The sequence below is a fragment of the Manis javanica genome, chromosome 9, assembly GCF_040802235.1.
Source record: "Manis javanica isolate MJ-LG chromosome 9, MJ_LKY, whole genome shotgun sequence".
NCBI lineage: Eukaryota > Metazoa > Chordata > Mammalia > Pholidota > Manidae > Manis > Manis javanica.
The window spans coordinates 93,572,383-93,594,526 of record NC_133164.1 but is presented as its reverse complement, the minus strand read 5'-3'; positions in this window follow the sequence as shown (position 1 = coordinate 93,594,526).

Sequence of the window (22,144 nt, the reverse complement as noted above, 5' to 3'; positions counted from 1 at the left end):
TCAAGAGTTAAGGTTTTAGTCATGCTCCACTTGAGGTACTGAGAGACATCTAAAAGTGGGGTCAGAAGAGCAGTTCCATGCACGGGTTTGTCTAAGTTTGAAAAGCTCCTTTTTTTTGTTGTCATGCTTATAATGATAGTAGTATAATCTATTAGAATTCTTGACTGTGACCTCATGTCCACTGAAATTTATCTGTAGGAATCCCTGAAGTTTGCTGAATACACATGTTCTCACAAGAATTTACATTTGATTCTGCTGGTTGACTTAAACCAAATTGGCATCCTTATAACATAAAGTCTAACTTGGGGTATTTTAGATGACACAGGCACATGAACTTTGGACCACAGTCTGCAAACTTGCAGAATAGTTAACTTGATGTTGCAAATCCTCTGAGGAGATTTTTTTCCCCCACTTCCATTCAGCATCAAAGTGAGAAGGTCTCTTTTCCACACATTCTTGCAGAATGGGTCTATTTCTAAGCCTCTTGTGCTCCAGTTTTATGCGAAGGCATAGATCACCCCTGTTCCATGGGCTCTGAACTCTGACCTCTAGGCAATGTCTCCTTTTCCCAGCTTTCCTCACAAGATTGAAATGGAAGTTCAAGATACCATGGTCTGCCAAAAGCCCATTTTTTGTGAACAAATTTACTTTGTTGGAGTCTAGTTTTTATTTTGGTTTTGGCTTCTCAACTTGTCTTAATTTCTTGCCAGCTTAGTAATGCGTTTGAAAATGCATTTGAAAAGATTGTACTTACATTTTAATGGAATTTTTAGTTTCTTTAAGTGGTATAGTTGTTCAGGGCATCTAATTTGTCATGGGTCCAGAAAAGAAACTTGTGATATTGTGCTATTGATTTTTTTCCCGAACATTTGCTATGTGATTTGCATTCATTTATATTATCTAATCATTAAAGAATCCACATGAAGTAGGTATTCTTAACATAGTTTCCAAAGAGGGGATTGAGGTTAGAAGAGAAGTGTCAGTTGCATAAGACAAGAGAGCTTATAGAGTTTTAGGATTTGAACTCACAGCTTGGCTCCCAAGCTCATGGCTGTAATAGTAGATGCTGGGATATTGTAAGAACACTTAGATCCTTTTACCACCTGCTCTTTTGTCTATTTTTTTCCCACCTAATTATCTTGTTTTCTTTACCTCCCCGAATCTTTTGCTTCATGAGTCTTTTCTATCTTAATAAACCACTACACTATGCATCCATTTGCCTGGTCTAAAGCAACTTATAAGTCATTCCTGATTTTTTCTTTTCTTAGTATCCACAGACATTCCTCTGTCTAGGCCACCATCACAGATGGCCTAGCCTCCTGAAAGAAAACATTTACCTGTATCCCTTCTTCTACTAGAATGCTTACAGGCCATTTTCACCCAGCAGCTGGACTGATCTTAAAAAGTGAACTGCACTGCATTATCTCCTTTACTGAGAAATGTGATGGCTTTGCATCTTTAAGTATTATTTAGATCCTCTGTAGTCTGGCCTTACCTATTTCTCCAACCTCATCTTGTAAAACTCTCTTTCTTGATCCCCACATTCCAGCTTCATGGGCTCCTTTCTCCTCTAACATACCACACCTATTCATGCTTTACAAGGCCTATACTTGCTGTTTCTTCAAGTGACATGCCTTGTGATAATAATATTACATGTTTGACTATTACTGGTCCTTTAGATCTTAATCCAAGTATCATTCTCAATTTAAATAACCTCTTTCCCTCTATCTATTCTATCATTGTGCTTTATTTTCATTGTTCTATTCATCTTTCTAAAATTATCCTGTTATATAAAAAGCTTATTTTATTTTCTGTTTCCTTAAAAAGGTGTAATTGCATGAAAGCTTGGGCCTTGTCTACCTTATTCAAAACCATATTACTAGAAGCCCAGAAAAAATGTGTCACTCAATAAATTCATTGTTGTAAAAATAATCTGTGGAATGGGAACATACCTGTGTAACATTGTCAATGAACACAGTTCACCAACTGGGGGGACTCTGTGCACAGGGCCAAGAAAGCGTTCACCATTACGAGCCTATGAATCTTGGCCAGGAGGTAGGGTTGAATTTAGATAAATAAAGGAGCAAGAAGGTGAGTAAAGGTAAGTGCCCCTGGCACTACTGAGATCAAGAACATTTTCCATAGAGATGATCAAGGAATCAGAAAGTTAGAAAAAGGAAGCCACTCTATCCCCAGCTGTGGCTCACTAAGTCTGCAGCTGATGACTGAACACTGGCATAATTGCCACTCAACATCACTGGTCCAAATGTCTCTTAGCATCCACGATATTAAGAGGTAACACTCAGGTGCTGTCTCAGGCAAACTCCAACTTTCCAGCCTGTTAACCAGGAGAAGCAGCCTGAGCAGCAAGAAGACAGCCTTACCCACCTTCTGCCTTCCAGTCTTGCCAAAGCTATCTCATTAGAAGAAGTTAATTTTCCCTAGAATTTTAATTTCAAGGAAATCTGGGATATATTGTCCCTAAGTTTTTGGAATCTGTAATGTAGAAGAGCACAGAAAGAGGAATGAAGTTTGCTGGATGTCAATTAACCACAAATAGCACCCATCTAAATCACCTAATGTACTTCACAATGTCTGGTATGACTTCCTAAAGAAATTTAGCTGAAGCGGACCCCAAATGTCTGCCATTTATGACATTTATATGTACCACTCACTGTGCTATGTTTTCAAGAGATATTTGAAAGTGCATATGATATATTTACTCAGGACAGTGAAACTGATATTTTGGTTCTTCTCATTGATTGGAAATGGCCTGAAAGTTCTAAAAAAAAGTGGATAATTGATCATTCTAGGCAGAACAACTCTACTTTTATGATCTTACCATTAGGCTCTATATAATGGAGAAAGCTTCTTTCTGGAGAATGAGTCTGGGACACATATAGTACTAATCTTCAAGTACCATCTCAGGGATGTCCCAGTTATTTTCTCATTGAGTGAGACTACCTGCTGTTTCCATAACTCACTGGACTTTGCCTAGGTCATTGGTACATATCCGAGGGAAGCCGAAAGACCTTGGGCCATCACATTAGGAAACCCATCCCATGTTCGGGGAATATCTCATCCACATGTAACTGGGAAGGAAAGCTCAGAGAAGATTTTTTCCTACATAAAATGGGGAAACTTTAGGAAAGTTATTCCTTTTGTCTTTCATATTTATTGGATATAAGCATATGTACCAGCTGGACTCCTTATGACCAAGGAAAATCAGGTTATACTTTGGAGCAAACCTTCTTAAACTTCCTCCTCAACCTGTGTTTCTTCCAAACCAATAAAAAAACATTAGAAGTGTTGATGTCTGTGAAGTCAACTGCAACCAGCAACTCCATTGTTTGCCTCTTAATCTTCAGTTTTCATTTTTTTCTTCCATTCTGTCTACTGTTGATTCATCAACCAGATACATAAACTAGATGATGTACTAAATGAATGAACTCATTAGTAGATGCCAAGTTAATCTTGCATTGCTTTTCCATGCTTTAAGAATCAGAACAGACATTAGAATGGTAAAACTCAAGTGAAGGTAGTGATTTAACCATGGTGCAAGGGAAAAAGCATTAAGAAACACCACCTTTTTTGGCTATAGACATTGGTATATGCTTTTGTTTTGTTTTGGTGGTGTTTTTTTTAAGTACTCTTGGTTTTAATGCAAAGTCAGAATCTTTCATTGGAGTTAACTGTGGTGGTTCTAGATGATAAAACTAAGGAAGTTATACACTGAGTAACCACCTTCTGTCCATCCAAGAAGACCCTTATGAGAGAATTTGTCTTACCAGTACTTTCTTTTTGTCCTGTAGGAAGTAGAATATTTATTGATGCCTATGCAGGAATTAATCTAGATGATTAAAAGTGGAGTAAAATGTTTCTGTTTCTAAGGTTCTTTACCTTAATAGATATTTGCATACCAACCGATTACATTATACACATAGTTTTCCTTGTAGAGTGTGTATGTGTGTTTGTGTGTGTGTGTGTGTGTGTGTGTGTGTGTGTGTGTGTGTGCATGAACCTTACAATTTAAAGATTACACTTGATTCAGTTCAGTTACTGAGTGGCCACCACAAGCAGAAAACCAGTGTGGTACTGGAGGATTCAAGGCATTAGACGTACCACCACTGGATGTGTGAGCTGATGAGGAAGCCGATACATACAAAATGCTTAAATACCATATGAGGCCAGAATTGCTGGTGCAGAGAACAAGTGAGCTCCCAAAATGGGTGGAACTTCTGGAGGGTGAAGATTGCATGGACAACATGAGACTAGGTTTCCCTTAGAGGACTGACTGCATTTAGTTGGGCACTAACCAATAATCCAAATATTAGATGGGAATGGAATACTTCTGAGAGAACTTTGTAAAGTGTCTGATATCCTCCCTGGTTTTATCCCAACACACAGATAATACAATCTGTGTTCTTTATTCACAAATAGCTCATTGTCAGGTCCCTTTCCTAGCTGAGTGTACTTTGTACACTACCAAATTAGCTCCACTTGATTTGTGCACAGAAGTGCTTCGTGAGAGACTGGGGCCTGAAAGGCACATTAAGTCACTCATACATCCGTATCTCAGTCCCAGGACTCATACTCTACTTGAGCTCTGAATCTCAACAGTGGCAGCATCTGACAACAGACACAGAGTGGTTGTCAGTGGCAGGCAGGCCCAGATACGGGGTGGTACATACTACAGAACGGGCACTGTTCAGTGCAAAGATCCTGAGCCCCACATGTGGAACTTAAAATTTTTAGTAGCCACATTAAAAAGTAAAAAGAAAGAAGTGAAACTAATTTTAATTATATATATATAGACATATATATGTTTATACATAAAATTTAAACCAATACAACCAAGATAATATCATTTCAATATAAAATCAATGTAAAAATCATTAATGTGATATTTTACTTTCTTTCTCATAAAAAGTCTTCAAAATCCAAAGTATATTTATACTTATAGCTTATCCAACTGGGGCCAGCCACCTTTCGGATCTCAGTAGCCCAGGATCAGAGTAGTGTTTGTCAAACCTAAGCCATTCAGAGTATTCTTTAAAGAGAGAGAAAAAAAAAATCATGGGCCTTCACAACGGGCCTTCACTTTCAGCCCCTGTACAATTGTAAAATCAAAACAAACTGTTTAAATAAGTACAAAACAGATAAAAGGTAAATTAACATTATTTCAACATGATCAGTGCTATTTTGCTACAGCTAAATCATCTCTGTGTAAAATAAAATGGCAATTTTAGGTTTGACTCATGACAAATCTTCCATCGCACAGGGACATGCTGGGATTTCATTTGGCCTTTTCTCAGACGAATGCCTCATTTAAAGTCTCTATCCTTTCTTCATTAACACAAATCAAAATATCAATACTTAGCACTAATATTATTCAATTTCAGAGCCAATATGATAAAAAAATGTAAATGCAAAGGTGAACACTTAAATCATTCATATCCCTACTAATTGTTTATAAGTATTGTTGAATTTCTTCACATACTTTTCTACTCTTTACCTCCCAAGGTCTCTCTTCCCCACTCAACCCCTCCTTGCACTAGCAATTCTTTAAAACAAGTGTACTTACTTTGTTTACTTAATATTACATGTTGCTCCATCCTTTTCATGGCATTACTTTCAATGATTATATAATATTTGTTCAAAGATGAAATATCAGTATCAGCTTGTCACTGGACCTACTTGTTCATCCTTGACTTCTCTGTTGTATTAGATACTAATGAAACGCTGCCCACTGTCCATCAGCTCATCCTCTGAAATCTGTTTCCTGAACACCTTAGTTATTGAGTCTTGTCTGCTCCAACATTGCTAAATGCCTGCCTCTTTCCTGGGCCTCTAAATTTAAGCATTCATAGCTCCCCACCTCTTCTTTCTTCCCACTCTTCTCCTCTCTGAACACACCCTCATGCAGTATTTCAGCTAACTCCTCTGTGCTGATAAAGCCATTCCTTCTGTTCCAGGTTCTAGTTTGGCTTTTCCTGTTGCCTACAAAATACATCTACAAAATTATCTCTACAGCAAGACAAATTCTGAACCATGTTCACTTTCCCTGCTCCAGCATCTCCCCATTTCAGGGTTCCTGTACTTTCCTTTATTAACAATAGCCCCCTTCTGCTAGTAATCATGGGCTGAAAACTTTAAATTCATGCATGTCTCTAATTTTTCCTTTGTCTGCCATAACAAAGCACTTGCCTTAACTCCTTGTGAGTGACATTCCTATGTGTGATATTTTCTCTGTCACCCTTTTATTGCTTCTCTCCTAAGGCACAGCCAAGGTGCCTCACACACATCACACGCATACATGCATGCCCTTGCCTCTGCTGCTGAGGCCACTGTTGCAAGATTAATTTCCTTAGAGCAGTCACATAATCCTGAAAGTCTGCTCTCAGGAAATATTGGTGTTTGCACTTGCTGAACAAATCAAATGCTATTTAGCTTACCATGGGAGAAATTTCCTTCTTGATCTAAAAATGTGCTTTTACCCTCACTCAGTGAGCAAAGAAAACTTTACCTTTAGTAGGCATGAATATGTCTTTTCTACTCCATCAAACATTAAATTTTTAGGTTCAAGGATCATGACTTCTTTATACTGAATATCCAACAGTATTCACAGAGTGAATATTCAACCAATAAATAAAGAAAATAAATAAAGTTTAAAAAAATTATTTTCAAGAGTTGACATCATTTAGCACAAATGACTTCAACCATCAATTAACAAAAAGGCCTAGATGCTAAGAACTGGTGGCAAATGAAAAGAGCTATATATCAGAGGTATGAAAGCTACCCAATGTAGGCTGGCCTAAGATACAAAATGGAAGACTATGGATATGAGATAGGCATCCATGGATGGGCACTAGAATCAAAGAATCTGACAGTTGAAAGGACCATTTACTTCATATCCTGCAGTCTCATTGTATAGAGGAGAAAATGAAATTTATGAAATAGTCTCCTTTTACTATTCCATTACACTGTGGGTCCTTAAAGACATAATTCCAAGTTGTACTTACTCCAAAATCACAGTAAGTTTCTTATATAGGTTTTTTAATCTTTAATTGATCAGATTGAATCTATAATCAAGCCACAAGTGCTTAAAGGCTGCCCAAGAAAGGAAAAGTTGGCAATAACTAGAGATAAACTTTTGAAAAGTAATTAACATCTGTTTAGTACCTTGCTGTTTCTCATTTGAAAGGCATGGCAATCTTTTGAGAGGGTCAGGCAATTATAATTGTCTTACCTTACCAATATAAAATTGAGGTCTAGATTGCTTTTGAGGCCAACTGCCATATTTCTGATGAGGTAGGGCTGGCAGTAAATCCAGTTCCTCAGGTGCCTGGGCCAGGGTTTGTTCCAGTATTTATTGCTCACTCATTTACTATTTTCCCAATGATTAGACGGGCTTGCAAATAACTGTAATATGCAGTATTACAAGTATCAGATACCTTCCTCTACTGCAATATATTCTCAATTAAGTTGCTGACTTATGTTTTTCCTTAGGAATTTTCCATTAGATTGCCCCTAGAAAATGCTCCTGCCCCTTAAGTTGAGCTCACTTAGAAATAATGGTCTTTTAAATAAAATATTTGTTCAATATGAATTAATCAAATTGTAATTTGTCATTACTTAATTTTCCTCTGATTTTTTTTAGTTTCTGTTATGGATTCCTAAGCAGTTTATATACAACTCAAAGCATGTATTATAAGGTCTTGTGTTTTAGGGATCTTGGACTATTTCCTCTGGGTTTGGTTATAACACCAATACAATCACTTAAAAGTAAGAAACCTACACTTACGAGACTCTCTGCCTAAAGGCAGATGATTTTGGAATAAATAAAACTTTGGAATTCTTATCTCAATGAGGAGATGCACAGATTTTGTTCCTGTTATTGTTGCAGATTTTCAGCTTTCTATTTTATAACATAAGGAACAGCTGAAGTAAAACATGTTTTTATTTTCATTTTCAACTTGCATATATTAACAAATTAAAGGCAGATCAAGCTGCAAGAGTAGTTCAAGTTCTCTTTCCCTTCCCCCAACTGTGTTTTAGGAACTTACAGTAGGGCTACCAGATTTTTTCCCTAGCAAATCTAGGGACACATATTTGCATTTCTGTTTGCATGTATTTGAATTTTAATTTACATAAATTTGCATACTAAATGTAAAAAGCTTCAACTACAAGTATATAAAGTAAAATAAAATTGATTAATTAGTGCAAGCTACTATAGTTGTACCCAATCCCATTAATCTGGTTGTGCTGGGATACTTGTAGTCAATAGTGGCCTGAAGGCGAGGGAGCCAGCTTCCCAGCTGTTCCTTTAACTGGGGCCAGATCCATAAACAATGAATTGTAAGAAATGGGAGCATCAGAGTTAAAACTGTTTCTAGAAGGAAGCATGCATACACATGGATGTGTGCCTGCACACACACAGAAAAGTTTCATCTTTAGCTAAGTAGTATCAAATCAGATTATGGTCCTGAACTAGGTATGGACGTAGATTTTTGTCATCTTAAATGTCAGTTAATAGTGAACAGAATAAAGCCTCTTTAGGTCCACAGAAGTCACTTACCCAGAGCCATTCCACTCACAGATGCACAGCAGCTCACCAGGCACACATGGGGAAAGACACATCAGTAGTATCAAAGCCTCAGACCTATTGTTCTGAGCCTGGCTGGTCCTGTCTCACACTCTTTTCCTCATGGAGTTGCCACTCTTAATCCCATCGCCTTCCCCTTTCCTTAGATTCCTTTCTAAATTTTTTTCTGATCTGTTCTATTTCTCATGCTATCTGTCCTGCCATTCCTCTCTTCTTCACTCATCACTTACAACTTCAAGGCTTAGCTTAAGTCTATTTATGTCTTTAAAAACCAGTAAAAGCAACAAAAAAAGAACTATGACAAAAACCATTCTTCCCTATTACAGGCCATAGGTCCCCTTTTCCGGAAGCCTGATGACATCTGTTATCAGTGTGACTCACCCGAAGCTTTAATGTGCTCTCTGATAGCATTTGCCTCAGATGTGTATGGCTTATCACCATACAGAGTTGAAAGGTTTTGTGGAACAAATACTGTGCATCTAAAATATTCCAAGTGTCCACCATAATTCTGTGGGCATGCCAGAGGATCACTGTATTTGTGTTGATTGAATATTAATTATTTAAATAAAGAATAGTACACAACATAGTAGGCAGAATGAAGTGGAAGGAAGAGAATGAGATACAGAGTCAGTCAATGCACATTCCTTAATGTAGGTGGTGCTATTTTAAGTCTGTGCATTTTTCTTGAGTTACCTTAGCAGCTGGTAGAAGATGCTAAAATGTACCAGTAAGCCTGTACTATATATTGTCCACAGAAGTAAGTGGATTTCATGAAATGTTATATTTAATCTCCACAACAGTGTGATGGCAGAGTAACCATTTTAACCACCATTTAGCAGATTACAAAACTGAGATACTAGGTGGTTTGTCATAGTTCACTCCTCTGGGTAATTTACCACAGGTCGCTCTTCTGGGTTGAAGCAGAGATGGGACTCACACCTAAAAGCTGTGACACCAAATACCCGACTTTGAACTATCAGAGTAAACTACTTCTCACTCAAAAACTTTTTACTTCATATTCTTCATCTAAAAATGTATGGAACAACTTCTACCTCATACACTATGTGACTGGAATGAAATTATAATGAGGAAAGAAATTTGTCAACTATAGAGATACTAGTTATGTTTATAGTTACTGTAGACAAAGATAATCCTCCCCTAGTCTACTCCTTCATTCTTAAGATTTAATATTTCAAGAAATCTTGAACACTGTGACATCATTTTTAGTGTGACTTGAAAGAACCCTCCAAAGCAGCCAGTTGTCATACTGATAAGAATGCATTTCAAAACCAGCAGGACACATAGCTGGGGTCACTTCTCTCGGTTTCTCCAATTATATGGCTTGCTGTGAGCAGCTGAATCAACCATGAATGTCATCCCAGGCCACACTGGTGAGCGGGGTGCTATCTCTTTGGCCCTTGGCATTTAACCATGTTGAATTATGAATGTGCTTCCAATCACACTGTTTGCCTTGGAGCTGGTCAGGATGGATGCAGAACCTTTTTAGGGAATTAGATTTTTAAAGTAGACTATGCAATTTTTAAAGTAAAGTTTATTCAGAAAGCTGGTTATCTCAAGATCTGCCAGATTGTGAAAAATGGTATTGACTCCTGGATGAGCTCATGGAATGGTTCTCTGCAAAGCCTGTGGCTTTATTTAATATTAAACAAAACTAGGCGGCCAGGCCAGGGTGGGTTGTGCAAAATCAAACAGCTTATATGTTGGTCTTGCTTTCTCTTCACGCAAAGCGCTCCAGGGAAACTTGTGTTTTGGTTTTGTTTGAGATAAAACCTCTTCTCAGATACTTCGAACCTTAGATTCTAATTAAGAAGAAAAATATTTTGTTCTGCCCAACAGGCAAAAATTAACAAAGCGGTAAATTCAGGAATGGGTATTTTATTCTCACGTGCATGTATGTGTAAGTTTGTGAGCATTTCATAGAGGCAGAATGGTAATGAATGGAATTCCAAGTAATAGCCCACGAAGCCAAGAAAATGCTCTGAAGCGAAGGTGGATTCTGTGCACACTCTGATAGGAACTGATGGGTTTTTAGGAAACTTCTCAGGACTGGCCCCAGTTTCTTCCCTCAAGATTAAGGAATTAGAGATAATTTCAGGTTAAAAAAGAACATTTCTGTGTCTCCACTCCAGTGGATCCATAATGATTTCCACCTATTCTTTTCAATGGTTTAACAGGTAGATAAAAGCTGAGATCACATCACTTCCTAAGAATAAGGACTCTCTTAGATCAGGTAGTAAGTTTTACATTATGAATAATAATTAATTATAGAGAGCAATGAGCATTTCAAAGAACCTTCTATTCACATTACCACAGAAGATGTATGAATGGCAAATAAACACATGGAAAGATGCTTAGTTAACATAATTAGTCATTAGGGAAATGCAAATTAAAACCACAATGAGATACTACTTTATACTTATTAGAATAGCTATAATCAAAAAGGTTGGTGAGGACATGGAGAAACAGGAAACTTCAAACTTACTGTGCCATTACTCTCATACTGAGAGTGGTTTGTTTAGGATCCTTTGGGTCAGAAAAAAAAAAGGGTCCTATTGACTTACTAAATGCATTATGTTATGAAGAAGTGGCCACTTCAAATCTCTCCTTGAACTGAAAAATATCACATAATTAAGGGTAAGGCCTCTCTCCTACCTTCTGGTCCTAACTCTTCCTATGAAGCAAAGAGAACAGAACCTCAAACATGAAATGAAAATCAAAATGAGTTCTAGTTTAATGAGTTTGAGTAACTTAATACCTTAATTTCCAGAACAGGAAAATATATGCTAGGTTGTTGCTAGACAAGATTCAAATTAGATACCCATCAAAAACATTCTGAAAAAAATATGAAGCGATTTACAAATATAGGTTAACATCATATGGCTAAAAAAATTATACTGCATATTCTTAAGTTAATAACATAAATATACAACACAGTAATAAGGCCTGATATGTAGCTAAGATTGGTTTAATTTTCTTCTTGCCATGTTGGAAGGAAAAATTCCTGATTGCTTTAAAATTCTATAAGCTCTTGGTAGGATGTCATTAAAAGTTACCCTTAAGTTAAGTGGTTATAGAAAATGATATAAAAACCACTCTAACCTAATCAAGCCACTTCAGCATTTAGAGTAGTTTTTCAAAAATGAAAACATATTTGACATTTTTGATGAATGTTTGGCCATTCGACATTTTTTAATGTTGAGAAAGAAAATGATTAGTTTAACTCTGTAGCCAATTGAAATGTTACAATCCTCACGAACAGGGAATAAAATACAGGTGGTACTCCTATTTAGGAAAATCTAGCATATGGAAATCCAGGTTTACAGAGCAGACACAGTAGAATATGATAATTTTCATTATAAAAAGATTCTGCACATAACAAAAGGATTTTCCTCAGGGTTTCCCCTAAACATCAGGCTCTGTTAGTTCATTTAAATATGGCTCAATTTGCACACCAATTTTCAGGAACATATTCATTATGGGCAGTTGGGTATACCTGCCTAATGGCATGTACCAAGCCAGTCATTAATTTCCAGCACCTGGTACAGTGCTTGGAGCATGCAGCAAACAATATGTAAATGTTTGATAGATAAATGAATGAATAAATAAATGATTATTACATAACCAGACAAGTATCCATAGGAGGTCTTTGAGTGCCCAAAACAGCATGGGATGGGGGAGCGTTGGGTAGAATTAGAAAATAACATTCTTTAGAATTTTCATGTCAGTCATATCTTACAGTAGATTCTCATTATGGAGTGGGTAAACTAATAAACTTAGTTAACAGGTACATTTCCACCATCAATTCTTGTTTGAGAACAAATCAAGATGTGGTATGTGGAAAAAAATCAACCAAGGCTGCCTTTCCTTAAGCAGCAAACCAGTTTTGGGGGCTCCCAACTGCTTTGTTTGATTCTGAACCTGAAGTATTCAGACCATTACCTGGGCACCTTCATTCATTCTCATATCCTAAGCTTTACACTGTTCCATAGTACCACCACGGTAACACAAGCCAACTTTACAGATCTTTCTTTTTCTTTACCACCCCTGGGACATAATCAAACAAAACATCCCACACTTCTCCTTTTCCTGTACACTATTCAGCTCAGTTCTCCAGCCCACTGACCTGAAGCCACAGACATCTAAACCCTGGGTGAGAAGGCCTTTTGCTAACTCACAAAGAAATGGTTCAGCTTAGCACCTGAAGATGGTTCTTCAAGGGGTGGCCTCAGCCATCAGATTAGCCCCACTAATTCCTCCTGCTGGAAAATTTCTGCTGCTTAAACATCCTTATGCTGTCCCAGATTCTCCCCATTCCCCATTCCCTCATATCTACCTTCTCTCCTTTCCTCCTTCCCCTGGCATGAAATCCTTCCATTTTCCTGCCTTTGCAATCACCACTCCCCTCCCTAACAACTGAAACCAGTGTCAAGAAGCTTACTTAAAAATGGGTTTGAAATTCAATAAAGATGAGGTCAAAAGAGGGATAACGATTAAGGAGAGAAGGGTTTATGCAAGTAGTTGATGAGCTGAGACTGCTCAGGGAAAGCTGCGGCAGGAGACAGGGGCTCGTCCTCTCCTCTCAGGTCAGGCCTGGGATGCTCCTCACTGAGACACTGGCTCCAGCGGGCAAGCCTTGTACTCCCATGAGAAGGGTAGGTGGGGACAGGTGCCCTGCCCTGCAGGGGTGCAGAAGTCACCAGCATCTGCAACTCCCCAAAGGAAGCCTGGTGCTCCAGGTGGCGGCCAGCTGGCACAGCTCTCCCTCTATTCCCTCATCCATGGAACAGGGACACCTTCCATTTTCCTCAGTGTCCTCAGTAGGTGAAACTGTTCCCTTCAATGTTTCTAGACTCTAAATTCTCCATAGAAGGTGTTTCCTATAAAGGATAAGGTTATATGACCCCACAGCAGCTTTCCAGTACTGGTACTGCTGCCCCATGGCAGTGGCTGTGGTAACTACAACACAGCCAGCAGTAGCTCCTTCCTCTGGGATAGCGATGTCAGTGGCTGCTCTGGAGGCCAAGGAGGTCCCCATGGGGTGAGGTGGTGATCGCACCAGGCCCCACTGAGGCCTCCACAGCCGGTGTGGTAATAGAGGCAATCAGCATTCACGTAAACGTGGATAGGCTTTGAGGATGCTGATGGGGGACTGTGGCATGGGGACTGGAAGGAATATAGGGTGGCTCTTAACTAGAGAGGATGGAATGGGTTTCCACTAACCTGCACAAGGCCAGAGTTTCTCCCACTGTTGAAAAAGGGATAGAAGCCACCTTCCCAAGGCCTACTGCTGAAGAAGGGACCTCACATGGAGGTGCTCCTGACCCAGTGGAGTCAGTGAGCACTGAATGGGCATGACATGACACTGGCATTGGCGTTGGGAATACTGCAGTGCCGAGGGGTAGAGACAGTTCTCTTTTAGGTGATGAACTGATGGAGCTAGTAGAGAATGGGATTTGGAGGGGCATGTCCTGCATTCTTTATCTCCTTTTTTCCCAGTCAAAATAAAATTAATTCACATACCATAAAAGTTTTTTTAAGTGTCTAATTAAATGGTTTTATTGGTTTTTAATATATTGACAAGGTTGTATGACCATCACCATTATCTAAATTGAGAAAAGTTTTGTCACTCCAATAAGAAACCCCATACCTCATTAGCAGTCATTACCCACTTCCCCTCTGTATCTACCTGTTGGTGAATGTCACTGTTGGTATATTGTATCAGCCAGGGTGTGTGTGTGTGTGTGTGTGTGTAATACTTGGGGTGAGGGGAGAGAGAGATGTTGAAGAATCAGTTCATACAATGGTGAGGGTTGGCAAGTTCAAAATCTGCAGGGTCAGCTGGCAGATTGGACATTCCAGTAAGAGTTGTCTTTGAGTCCAAAGGTAGTCTAGAGACAGAATTCCTTCCTTCCTGGGTGACTTCACTCTTCACTTTAAGGACTGCAGCTCTTTGCATGAGGCCTGCTGATGCAGAGGATAGTCTGCTTTATGCAAAGTCTACTGATCTACATGTTAATCACACCTAAAAAATACCTCAGAGCAACATCTAAAGTGGTGCTTGACCAAACAACTGGGCGCCGTAACTTAGCCAAGGTGACGCATGAAGCTGACCAACACAGACATGATCAAGACAAAGGGAGAAACACTGCTTACACAGATAATTCCTGTTTTCTCAACCCACCTGCTGAGACAACTATGTGGCCGTGTGGCTTCCTTCTTCTGTTCATTTCCAATTGGCTGCTAATACTGACACTTGTGAGACTTGGTTTCAGACATGGATATACTCTCAGGGTTCTGTGCACAGCATGATTAAAACAAATCAAAAATAAATAAATAAATAAAAATTCATCCAGAAGGGTCTCCAAGTTTCCTCATTCCTCAGTCCCCTTCTGTCCTCTTATCTTTGATACTCTCCCCACTTTCAAAATCCTGCTCGTCTAGCCTCTGTCATAGCTAAATTCCGTAGTCATATTCCTTAGTCACAGCTAAGTTTCAAAGCTCAGCTCAACAACACTCTTTATAAACTTCTTGCCTTACCCCTTCCTTTCCTATTACTGCTGTGTTCATGCTCATTTGGATTTGTGGCCAAATGTAGTATTTATCACAATATGATCAGGCATTTTACCAACACCACTTCCGTGGTCCCTTACAAAACTAAAACTCAGGATCTCTTTGCTTGACACCAAGTAATTCTTGAGACTTGACTACTTCTGAAAGAAAAAACAAGGTGGGAAGAAGGCTTTGGAATACATCAAACTACTAAAGTGAAGACTGACTAAAAGGGAAAATATGCACATAGGTGTAGAAGTGCCCTTGTGTTCATTAAAAACAAATAAAATAAATAAACAAAATCAACTATACTAAAAAAAAAATTCCTGTTGTCATATGGTCCAAACTTACAGGCCATATATTTGAACAAAAGCTGTGCATGCTTGCTTAGGTGGTGGTTCAGTGTTTGTTCAATGAATAAATAACAGAAAGAAATGTTACTTTTAAATGAGTTTTTGTGCTAATCTTTAAATAGAGAACATATTTAATGTCAGAGATTTTTTCCTTCCCTTCTTTTTCTTTTCTCTTCTTTTAAAAATTCACTTTAACAGTAAAATAAAGTAGATAAAATAATAACTGACAATTCAGAATGAGCTATACTTAGAATATAAGAGAAAAAACTCCTTGAAGAGGCTTTATTTGATCAGAAAAAGTTGTGTTATTATTATTATTATAAGAAAACTTGGAATGCAGTTTAACTGGAGACATAACCAACCAGATGTGGAGGAACAGAATAAGAAACCAGTGAGAAAGGCTACCTTTATTGAGACAACACTCTGAAAGCATATAATATAATCTAACTTTGAATTTTAAAAGACTGGAAATGGGAAAATCAGAGAAGATTTCCTCGTACCTTGGGTTAATGGTCAGCTCAAGGTAAAAGCAATCCAGCATTCACTGACATTAATATTTGCTGGGCAAAATGCTAGGCACTTGCACATACATCACCTTATTTAAATTCAAAGGGGCACATAGACAATACCTTTATTTTGCAGATCAGAAATTAAAGCATAGAAAATATGCAACTGTCTGAGTTCCCAAAGCTCTTTAATGGAACATTCAGCTTAAACCCAAGTCCCGCTGACTCCATGGTGCTTGCTCTTCCATGACACAGTAGGGTCATTGTATTAGTCAGTGGAGAAATGGAAACAATAATGTAGCCTGTCTACTTAGACAGTTGATTTTAAGAATTAGTGTATTGATGCACAGTTAAATACTCTGTACTGTCCAGACTATTTTTCCAAATAGAAGTCCTACTTTCATAGTTTTGTATTATTATAGTAGGAAGTATCAGGATGAAACTTAAGCTTTCAATAATTCCAAAATATAGCTCTGCCACTTCCCCACTGAACAGGTGAGCTAGATGCAAGGCAACAGATCCCATGTGCCCAGCACTGGCCCTCAAAGCAATAAGGAATGTCTGCAGATGAAGTCAGGCTGGCCCACCCCAAGCACCCACAAAGAGATGCAAATAGAACAAAGCAGGATGTCCCCTCTTTTATTAAATGTTTTGCCCTTTCTAAAGAATTATTTTTATTTTCCTTCACCTCAGAACTTCAACCTTACTTAAACTATTAAATATTCTACTCCCTCATCCAGGATGCCTGAAGCTAACATATCTCTAATCCTGACACAATTATCATATTGGGTTTGTGATGTTCTAGAATGCCCTCACCACTTTGAGGGCTACTATACTACTTAAGCTTATTTAAGAAAATATTTTATACAGAAGATTAGGGTCAGGATCTCCTGCAAAAATAAACACCTATATGTCATTACATTTGGTAAAGACTTGGGAATTACTTTTCTCAGTGGAAAACGAAATGCATCTGAAACTAGTCTGTGAGACCTAGTTTCTCAGAAGAACCCAGAGAGGCCTTCTCATCATGGTTAAGATTCCACTGCAGTTCGTAGGTTTCTACAGATTTATACATGCTTTTGAATTCAAAGAAATAGAATTGAACACCTATCAGGGCTGGCTAGTATGTAACATAGACGAAGTTTATTCTGCAGACTCATAGAAGCCTGAGGCAGAGGTCAAACAGAAAGAGGGCAACATCATATTTTATGGTCATTTATTTCTTGCGTGCCCCAGGCTGCCTAGGCCTTGGTTCTCCCTCAAATCCTCTTAATGGGCATATTTCTTTGTTTGGTTCCACCCCTGGTTTTGGACTAAAAGAAAGTCATGAGTTTCCCAAATTTCAATGTTCATTTTCTAGTATGACATTTCATCCAGTCCTCACTTTGTAAAGACAAGCACGTAAATATGATTGATTGATTCAACAGTAAGGAATACTAGCAAATAGATGACAAAGAGAGAAGATGGAAGTACTTGGTTTATCTCTTTGAGAGCTTTAACTCATTTTCCCTAATTCTTGGTAAGTTTTCAGGAAACAGAAAATCACACCTGCCTATACTACCTACAGGACCTGTTCAGGAAGAGGGTGCAGGGGCTCCAGTTTGAGCCACAGTGACACTAAGATGTGGAGGCAGGCAAGCTGGCTATTGCCAAAGCCCATGCTGCTGGGCTAGGGGCTGAATCGCCAATGGCTCTTCCTTCTAGGCAGGCCATCTTCTCCGCTCCCTGTGAGGTGCTCACACACTTCCTAGGCTCTAACACCCCAAAAGCTAGGCCAACACACCTTTGCTTCCCAGCATGAGGCAAAGTCCAGCATTCCTCACCAAAAAGTAATGCGCCCCTGCACTCTGTGTCATCCACTTTCCACACAGCCAAGTGAGAGAAATGCTTTGGCCCCCTTGGAAAATTCAAATGGCAAACACATCTCCGACTAGGCAGCCGGGTCACAGCTTGAGCGGCCTGGGGAGAGCAGATTTCTCCCAGGGCTGGTGGGCACTGCTGTGGACCTTCCTTCCTGCAGAGCATATAGAGGGGGCTTGCCCGTACTGAGCCTCATCCACCTTGTTAGGGGTCAGCCTGACCCCAGGATAATGGGAAAAAATAGAGCGCAGGGGCTGCACAGGTGTGGTGTGGGAACAGAGGGGTGGTGAGGGAGCAGAAGCAGAAGGGAGCCTGAGGAACCCCAGGTGGAATAGTAAAATGGACCCATAATCGGCCTCCCTGGACCACACTTGACATTCACTTAACCACAGCAAGTCAGAGCTTTCTAGCCATAGTACATACCTGCCCAAAACAAAGCGGGTAGAATCCATGGTGGTTCTGAAACAAAGAACCAACTGTTACTTCAAACAAAAGCCCTGCAACCCTCTCACTCACTTTGAGGCTCTGCCTAGACTTAAATCCCTTGCATCTGTAGCCAACCCATTTATTCTTCACCAGAATGAAACTTAGGCAAACAACATACTTCGTGACTTGTCTATTTCATAAAATTGAGAAAGCAAATAAACCAAATGTAAATGTGTGTGTTTGAATATACTTGGGTTTACATTTGTCTTTCCATTGTTTTCCTTTTGACTTTGTGCTTCTTTGACCTTCTGCCTGTTTTTCTGTCCTGTCTTCTCCCTGTCTTCCTTCATCTCCTCTACTTTTCTCCTTCCTTCCTTTCTTCACTATTTTTCCTTTTCTTCTCTCCTCTTTTCCTTCATGTCTTCTTTTCTCCTGATTATTGCATATTGGGCAATGTGAATTTTGTATTTCAATCTTTGAGTGTGGGTGAATAACCTGGAATGGCCAATAGATGACTAGTCACATAAAGTGGTGCTGTGCAGGACTTCTTTTATTTCTCCATCTTCATTTACCAACTCTATACACAAGGGCACCTGTGGGGTTAAAGAGGCTTTCAGCAGACTAGACAATACACATTAAAAGTGCTTTTCTGCAGAAAATATGTTCAACAAACTATTGTGACTGTACTGTAATTCAACTGTTTTCTCTCTCTTTGCCCATCGTGTGTGTGTATGTGTGTCTACACATGTGATATCACTGTTCTGACTTAAGTAGAATGGTCTCACTCCAGGTCATCCTTCACTTTGCCTCTGAGAGTGGTTAACCTAAAATAGATACACAGAAATTTCTTGATAACTGATGCATTTTTATTAATAATTTTCCATTCCCTTTTAAATCACTATGTTAGGATTTTTGTTTGTTGTATTTGGAGCTGAACAGTACATCCACATCTTTTATAGGCAGACAAACTGTAAGCTTTTGTCACAACTAACTGGCTGCTAAGAGGAACGGAAGTCAATGCATTGTCCTTAGAACATCTAGCACCTTTAAGTGGACTAAATGCTACTGCTCTCGAGAGGTTCTGGGAATAAAATGAAATGTTATATTGGCACTTGCTTTAAATAAAATGTACCAGTTCTTTTCTAAGTCTCAGTCCCTTGCATCTGTTAGGGACCTAAGTAAGGCACATTTGAGAGGTGAATGAATATTTTTTCGATTCCCATCAGTGGCTAATAAGTATTATTAGTTTTGGACACCAATGAGATATTAATAAAATGAAAATTTAATAAAAACTAACATTTATCTATATTACTGTTTGCTAGTCAATGTTCTGATTACTTTCCATATTTTAACATAACATAATCTTCATAGCAAATCAATGAGGCAATTATTATTACTATTGTAATTTTAGAACTGAGAAACCTGAACAAGGCACCTGCCCAAGACCACCTGGCTGATAAAGGATGGAGCTGTGATTTGAACTATCAGATCACCTCCAGTCACCTCCAAAACCCATCTCTCAACCACCAAGCTCCATTACTACCACAAATATAAGCTACACGCTTCACTACCAGGCAAATAAACACAAGATGTTAACCCAATTTTAGGGGATTCACAGAATTCTTAAAGCCTAAGCATGGATTCTAGGTTTATAATTCATGTTGAGATTGAACTGATGCTGAGAAATGCTTGAATTTGCTTTTGTGGTAACAACAGAAAATGTAGCACTAATGAGTTTTCGAGTTCTAGAAAGATAGGAAAGGAAGGAAAAAACAGAGGTAAAAGACCATTTAGGCCCAAAACTGTGTCTGCTATCATTTCTATGGGATTGGGGTTGATGATATTCTGACTTAAAGATCCAGGGCTTCTTCATCTGAAAGTAAACCCTATATAAATAGAATATATATGTCGTGATTCAAGGGGGAATTGTGAAAGTCATAGTTCCAGAAAATAACATGCCCTTTCCTCTCAACCCAAGGTAGACTTTGTAGGGCAGGTTCTCCATGGTGAATGGCCAAGTGAAGAAGACGAAGACCTCAGTGTGGTTGTCTGGATGGGGTTGCCGGCTTCTCTCTGGTAAAGAAGCTGTGAAAGAAAATACTGACACCCTTTAAAAGCAGTTGATCTTGTCCTGTCTATGGAAACTTACCTATCAGCCTGGGCAGCTCAAGACATGTTTGACCTATACTCTCCTTTTTCTGGTTCTGTGTGGTGGTCTTTGATCCTAGCTTTCAATGCTGCACTTTTCACTTTAATTAAATTTGTCCTCAAAATCCTGCATTTCAAAAGAATGCAGCGTGGCTACTCTTCCTCCCTGCACAGAGCTGCCTGATGAATCTCTCTTCTCTGTATTAGACTCGGTGATACTGTCCCATTGGTCACTGAGATTGCTAACTTTATTATTTTTTTTATTTCGATTTTCTCTGTTCTAGTATTTAATATGTTGTCAAGTCTATTGGTGAAGTTTTTATTTCAGACACTATGCTTGTCATTACTAGAATTTTAGTATGGCTTGTTTTTATCATTTTTGTTTTTCTGCTCATATCCCATCTCTTTATTCATCATTTTCCTTTTTTCCTTTAAGACTACTATATTTGTAATAGCCACTTTAAAATTTTGTCATACTAATTATAATATCTGAGTCATAGTTCTACTGATCATTTTTTCCCTTTACTATGTCTAGTGTTTTTTTTTTTAATAGTAGACACTATGATTGGTAATTTGGGGAGATTTGCTTATTCTGTATTATTTATTCAGAAGGGAATTTATTTTTGTTCTCAAAACAGTTAATTTTGTTTGACTAAAACTCAAAAGTCTGTCTCTTATTAGTAGACATCAGGTGAATTTTGCACTGCTTTTTTTTCAGCCTTCATGCTGTTGTTTTCTGCTAGGCCACCTGAGATACACTCTGTCCAGACAAAGTGTTAAGAGTCGGGCGAATGATTAGGTGTAGCTTATGTGCAATTTTATTCTGGCTGCCCCTCTGTGCTTCTTCCTCTCTGGAATTTCTTTATTCTTTAGCCACGCTGGAGATCGAAAACTCCACTTTGTGACAGCGATTTGTTGTTGATTTCCTTTTATCTTTTGCCCCTGTTGCAAATAGCTTTATTGTTTGGTTTTTGAGCAGCAATATTCTTAGTAAAAATACCTACTTATTGTAAAAGTTTCAATAATGTCAATTTCAAATTTTTTAGGCTTTCATATTTTCATGAATCCTTGCACCTGGGTATTCAAATGAATAAGACAGATCACTGAAACCAGCTTTGGTCCAATATCTAGAAGCAGGAATCTGGCCCTACCTTCCTAAGGCTTTCTTTCCCTTTCATTATCCCTGACATTGTCATTAATTCTTTAATCACTTTCTCTTTCCTAACCTCCTTCCATGCTATCCTACTTTCCTGCCTCTCTTTTTTCCTATAACTTATTTTAATTTACTTTCTTTCCTTTCTTGTTTCTCAATTTAAAACATATATTTATGTTTTGTGTTCATTCATGAGGTTATACCTTACTTTACATTACTGGAAATACATTTATCATCGGCTTCCTTTCTCGCAGTTTTCCAACAGAGCTAATGTTTCTTATGCAATTCTGAGCAAAAAAAGTTGCAGAGAGTTCTGGGGCACTCCCTCTTCCACCAAGATTCTGAATTCATGGTAGAATGTTTTTTTCTCTGTACCATCGTGTGCTTCCTGTCACATGACCAACAGTGAGCTAGTCAGGAGCTGTGAGACATTCCCAGCTCTCTCCCGCCACAACACACACACACAAAAATTAGAGGCAAAAGAACATGGGATACTGTCTCAAAAGAATTAGGAGTATATTGG